This window comes from Saccopteryx leptura, chromosome 6 (assembly GCF_036850995.1).
Source record: "Saccopteryx leptura isolate mSacLep1 chromosome 6, mSacLep1_pri_phased_curated, whole genome shotgun sequence".
NCBI classification, from domain to species: Eukaryota; Metazoa; Chordata; class Mammalia; order Chiroptera; family Emballonuridae; genus Saccopteryx; species Saccopteryx leptura.
The window spans coordinates 160,732,789-160,738,425 of NC_089508.1; the positions used below are offsets into that span (position 1 = coordinate 160,732,789).

Genomic DNA, 5,637 nt, shown 5'->3' on the forward strand with positions numbered 1-5,637 from the left:
AGAGAGACAGAGAGGAAGGAGAGGGAGAGGGGTGGAGAAGCAGATGGGCGCTTCTCCTGTGTGCCCTGGCCGGGAATCGAACCCGGGACTCCTGCACGCCAGGCTGACACTCTACCACTGAGCCAACCGGTCAGGGCCAGTTGTCAAATTTTTTGGTCTCAGGATTTCTTTATACTCTTTAAAATTGTTGAGGGCCTCTCAGAGCTTTTGTTTATATGAGTTATATCTATTGATATTTACTGTATTAACAATTAAAACTGAAAAATTGAAAGAATATTTATTAACCCATTTAACAACAATAAATCATATGTAAACATAAATAGCACATTTTCTTTAAAAGAGAACTATATTTAAAAAATTAGTGATAAGATTGTCATGTTTTGCATTTTGGGGGGGTAATTTTAATTTTTTTAGTGAGAATGAGAGAGAGAGAGAGAGAGAGAGAAAGGGACAGACAGACAGGAAGGGAGAGAGATGAGAAGTATCAATTCATAGTTGCGGCACCTCAGTTGTTCATTGATTGCTTTCTCATGTATGTCTTGACCAGGGGGCTCCAGTTGAACCAATGACCCCTTGCTCAAGCCAGCAACCTTGGGCTTCATGCCAGTGACCTTTGGGTTCAAGCCAGTGACCATGGGTCATGTCTATGATCCCACAATCAAGACAGCAACTCCGTGCTCAAGCTGGTGAGCCTGCACTCAAGACAGATGAGCTCACGCTCCAGCTGGCAACCTTCTTGGGGTTTCAAACCTGGGTTCTCAGTGTCCCAGGCCAACTCTCTATCCATTGCACCACCACCTGGTCAGGCTAATTTTTATTTTTTAATTTTAGAGAGAGAGGGAAAAGAAAGAAACATCGATTTGTTGCTCCACTTACTTATGGATTTGTTGGTTGATTCTTGTATGTGTCCTGACCAGGAATCAAACCTACAACCTTGGCATATTAGGATGATGCTCTAACCAACTGAGCTACCCAGCCAGGCATGTTTTGCATTTTTAAAAATCTCTTTAATATCTGGCTTAATAGAAGACACCTGAATTATCATTTCTAATCTTGCATTCAATTAGTTTTTTTTTTCTTAATTCAGTGAGAGGAGTAGAGGCAGAGAGACAGGCTCCCACATGCGCTCTAATCAGGATCCACCTGGCAAGCCCACTAGGGGGTGATGCTCTGCCCATCTGGAGCCCTTTCCCCATTGCAACCAGAGCCATTTTTTCACACCTGAGGCAGAGGCCATGGAGTCATCCTTAGCACCCGGGGCCAACACGCTCAAATCAAGCCATGGCTGCTGGAAGGGAGGAGAAGAGAGAGATAGAGATAGAAAGAAGCAAGAAGGGGAGAGGTGGAGAAGTAGATGGGTGCTTCTCCTGTGTGCCCTGGCTGGAAGTCGAACCTGGGACATCTACACGCTGGCCCGACGCTTTACCACTGAGCCAACTGGCAATAAGCTTTTTTTTAAGTTTAAAAAATTTTTGTTTTCTGTACAAAAAGCTAGCTAGCATTGTTTCTGCAGTAAGGTAGATGTCTTGAATGACCCATTCAAGGAGGTTCACTTAGTCCAACTTAGTGTAGCCTATATCCTTCGTGTGCTGAGGGAACACGGGAGCACATACTAAGGCCATGTTTTCGGATCAGACCGTGCCAATTTGAGCAGACATTGCAAGAATGAACACCCTGGCCAGATTTTCTTGGATGACTCCAGAAGAGCTGCTGGTGACTCACCTTGCTCTCTCAGATGCATCAGTTAGTTTCAATATGTGTTTTGGTTGAAGTACATGAAGAAATCTGGCCTCCATAGACTTGGGAAGGGAAGAGTATTTTAGGTTTCAAACAATTGTAGATATTTTTTCTTTGATACTACACCAAAACTCTACATATGGTAATTTCTTAAAGGTTACTTGCAATGTGGAATCTGAAACCATATCAATCAATACCTACTCTATTACATTAAAATCCATTAGCTTATCTTGCCCCATGAATAGATTTTGTAACATCAAGCATTGATCATTTGGAAAATATAGATTCTCTTGAGTTATACAGATCTTCCAAATGTTGATATATTTTACTATATTTTAAAAATCACATCCATTAGGCCTTTGCCTGGAAGCTCAGTTGGTTAGAGCATCATCCTTATATGCCAAGGTTATGGGTTCAATCCCTGGTCAGGGCACATATAAGAATCAACCAATGAATACATAAATAAGTAAAACAACAAATTGATGTTTCTCACTCTCTCTCAAATCAATAATAATAATAAATTTAAAAAATCACATTTATTATATCACCATCAATCTCTTTAGAGGAGTCTTTAAAAGGCGAAAGATTTATACGATCTGAAGAGAAACCAGCGCATTGGAGGGGTCTTTAAGCATTAGGAAGCTGTCAAGTTCATGATGGCAGATACAAGTGTTCCAAAATTCTAATTTTCTTTTGAAAGCTTGGGTTTTATCGTTGGCAACAAATGCTTTCAGTTGTTATCCTTGAAGTGACAGGCTTGCTTTGTTCATTTTTGGGAAACTGTCTGCCAAACACTCAAATATGAATAATCATAGTTTGTCTTTCAGTTGTTCTTTCAAGTAAAAATGATGTTCCATGGAAAAAGAGGCTAGTTCAGCCTGAAACTCAAACAATTGCATAAGTGCTTTCCCTGGACGCATAACAACTATTGCACTTGGAATACTGAGGAAGGCTTTTTGTTGTTGTTGTTTTTTGACAGAGACAAAGAGACAGAGAGAGGGACAGACAGACAGGAAGGGAGAGAGATGAGAAGCATCAAGTCTTTGTTGTGGCACCTTAGTTGTTCATTGATTGCTTTCTCATAGGTGCCTAGATTGGGGGGCTCCAGCAGAGCGAGTGACCCCTTGTTTAAGCTGGTGACCTTGGGCTCAAACCAGTGACCATGGGGTCATGTCTATGATCCCACGCTCAAGCCAGTGACCCCGCGCTCAAGCTGGCGAGCCCATGCTCAAGCTGGATAAGCCCACGTGCAAACCAGCAACCTCAGGGTTTTGAACCTGGGTCCTTGGCATCCCAGTCTGATGCTCTATCCACTATGCCACTGCCTGGTCAGGCCAGAGGAAATATTTTATGTGTACTTTCTATTTCATCGGGCAGAATATTTAAAAGATGTACTCAGAGATTGAATTTAGTAAAAATTAATAACTTTTACTGTTTAATCAAGGATATTCTTAAACAAAAGAGATTTTTTTTTTTTATTTTTTTTTTTACTGAATGTGTGTGGCAGTGAGGAGTATAAGGACTGCTAGTACAGTTTAGTGCCACTGCTTTGATTTGAGCTAATGTGCAATCTATTTAACAACCATTGCTTTTGTACCATTGCTGTAAATGTGAACACAGTAGTAAAGACAAATAATGCGTTAATAGTGTTTTGTTTGTTTTTACAGAGACTGAGAGAAAGTCAGAGAGAGGGATAGACAGGGACAGACAGACAGGAATGGAGAGAGATGAGAAGCATCAATCATCAGTTTTTTGTTGTGACAGGAACGGAGAGAGATGAAAAGCATCAATCATCAGTTTTTCGTTGCGACACCTTAGTTGTTTGTTCACTGATTGCTTTCTCATATGTGCCTTGACTGCGGGCCTTCAGCAGACCGAGTAACCCCTTGCTCAAGCCAGCAACCTTGGGTCCAAGCTGGTGAGCTTTGCTCAAACCAGATGAGCTCGGGCTCAAGCTGGCGACCTCGGGGTCTTGAACCTTGGTCCTCTGCATCCCAGTCCAAAGCTCTATCCACTGCGCCACCACCTGGTCAGGCGTTAATAGTGCTACAAAAACAGTTTTGACCTTGTGGACCCTTAGGATCTTGGAAACCTCCCTGAGGTCCATGGATCACATCTTAAGAATCATTGTCCTAAGTGATATGTCTGAGTTCTTCAGGTCCTCTTTTCTTCTCACTCTCTACTCTCTCCTTAGGTGAGTTCTTCTACTGCTTTCGAACGATGTCTGAACAAATGACATACCATATATACTTGACCCTGACCTCTCCCTGGAGCTCCAGAACCATGTATCCAGCTGCCAATTCAACACTGGCACTTTGATACCTCAAAGGCTCCTCCAGGATAACCTAAGATTTCACTTGTGCTCTTCTCCCTTGTTGTCTTCCATCCATTTATACAAACCAGAATCCTTGTCCTTACCACATGCACTTTTGCATCACCAACCTGTTAATTTTATCTCCCAAATATCCTTTTGATTCATAACTTCTCTTTACCTTCACCACCATCACCACTACCCAAGTTAAAGACACCATCATCTCTTCCTGGAATTACTATCAATACAACAGTATTCTTACAACCTATTCTCCTCATTGTAGCTGAGTGATCTTTTCAAAACATATGCCAAAATCCTACCTAAACCTTTTTTTTGTGTGTGTGACAGAGACAGAGAGAGAGACAGATAGGGACAGACAGACCTGAAGGGAGAGAGATGAGAAGCATCAATTCTTCATTGTGGCTCCTTAGTTGTTCATTGATTGCTTTCTCATATGTGCCTTGACTGAGGGGCTACAGCAGAACAAGTGACCCCTTGCTCAAGACAGTGACCTTGGGCTTCAAGCCAGTGACCTTTGGGCTCAAGCCAGCAACCTTGGGGTCATGTCTATGATCCCATGCTCAAGCCAGTGACCCCGTGCTCAAGCTGGTGAGCCCGCATTCAAGCCAGATAAGCCTGCGCTCAAGCTGGTGACCTTGGGGTTTTGAACCTGGGTCCTCCGCATCCCAGTCTGATGCTCTATCCACTGCACCACCACCTGGTCAGGCAACCCTACTTAAACCTTTCAATAACCTCCCATTGCTCTCACAATGAAGGTCAAAATCTTTAACATGGTCTGACTCCTCAATCTAAGTCAGGTTCTTTGGTATATACTCTCCTAGAACATGTTTTTGTGTTTGTTTTTAAACAAAGAGAGAGAAAGAAATCTCAATTTATTGTTCCACTTATTTATTTATTTATTTATTTTTAGCGAGAGTGATGGGGGTGGGGGGACAGACAGAAAGGAGAAGCATCAATTTTTCATTGCAGCACCTCATTTGTTCATTGATTGCTTTCCCATGTGTGCCTTGACTGGGGGGCTCTAAAGCCAGTGACCCCTTGCTCAAGCCAGTGACCTTAGGCTCAAGCCAGCAACCATCAGGCTCAAGCCAGCAACCATGTGGTCATGTCTATAATTCCATGCTCAAGCTAGCAACCTTGCACTCAAGCCAGATAAGCCGGTGCTCAAGCCAGTGACCTCGAGGTTTCGAGCCTAGTTTCTCTGTGTCCCAGGCCAATGCTCTATCTAGTGTGCCACTGCCTGGTCAGGCTTGTTCCGCTTATTTACATATTCATTGGTTGATTTGTGTATGTGTCCTGACCAGGGATTGAACCTGCAACCTTGGCATATCAGGACAATGCTCTGAGTTACCCAGCCTGGACTAGAACATGTTTCATAATGTTCATCATGTTTGCACTTACATATTCATGAGTGGGACTGTTTGATTGTCTCTCCCTCATGAGCTTGTAAGTTCTATGACAGCAGACACTTTATAAATATTTAATTTCTTGAGTCACTGATCAAATGAAGCCTAGGACAACTCCTCTGAGCATAGAATAACCATAGAAAAGTAAATCTTCTACCCCAG

At 42.6% G+C, this 5,637-nt stretch overlaps 1 pseudogene; it reads right to left on the reverse strand.

Annotated features, from left to right (window-relative positions):
* Positions 1 to 1,553: 1,553 nt before the first annotated feature.
* Positions 1,554 to 4,241, reverse strand: LOC136377209 (small ribosomal subunit protein uS14-like; annotated as a pseudogene).
* Between the last annotated feature and the right edge of the window lie 1,396 nt (positions 4,242 to 5,637).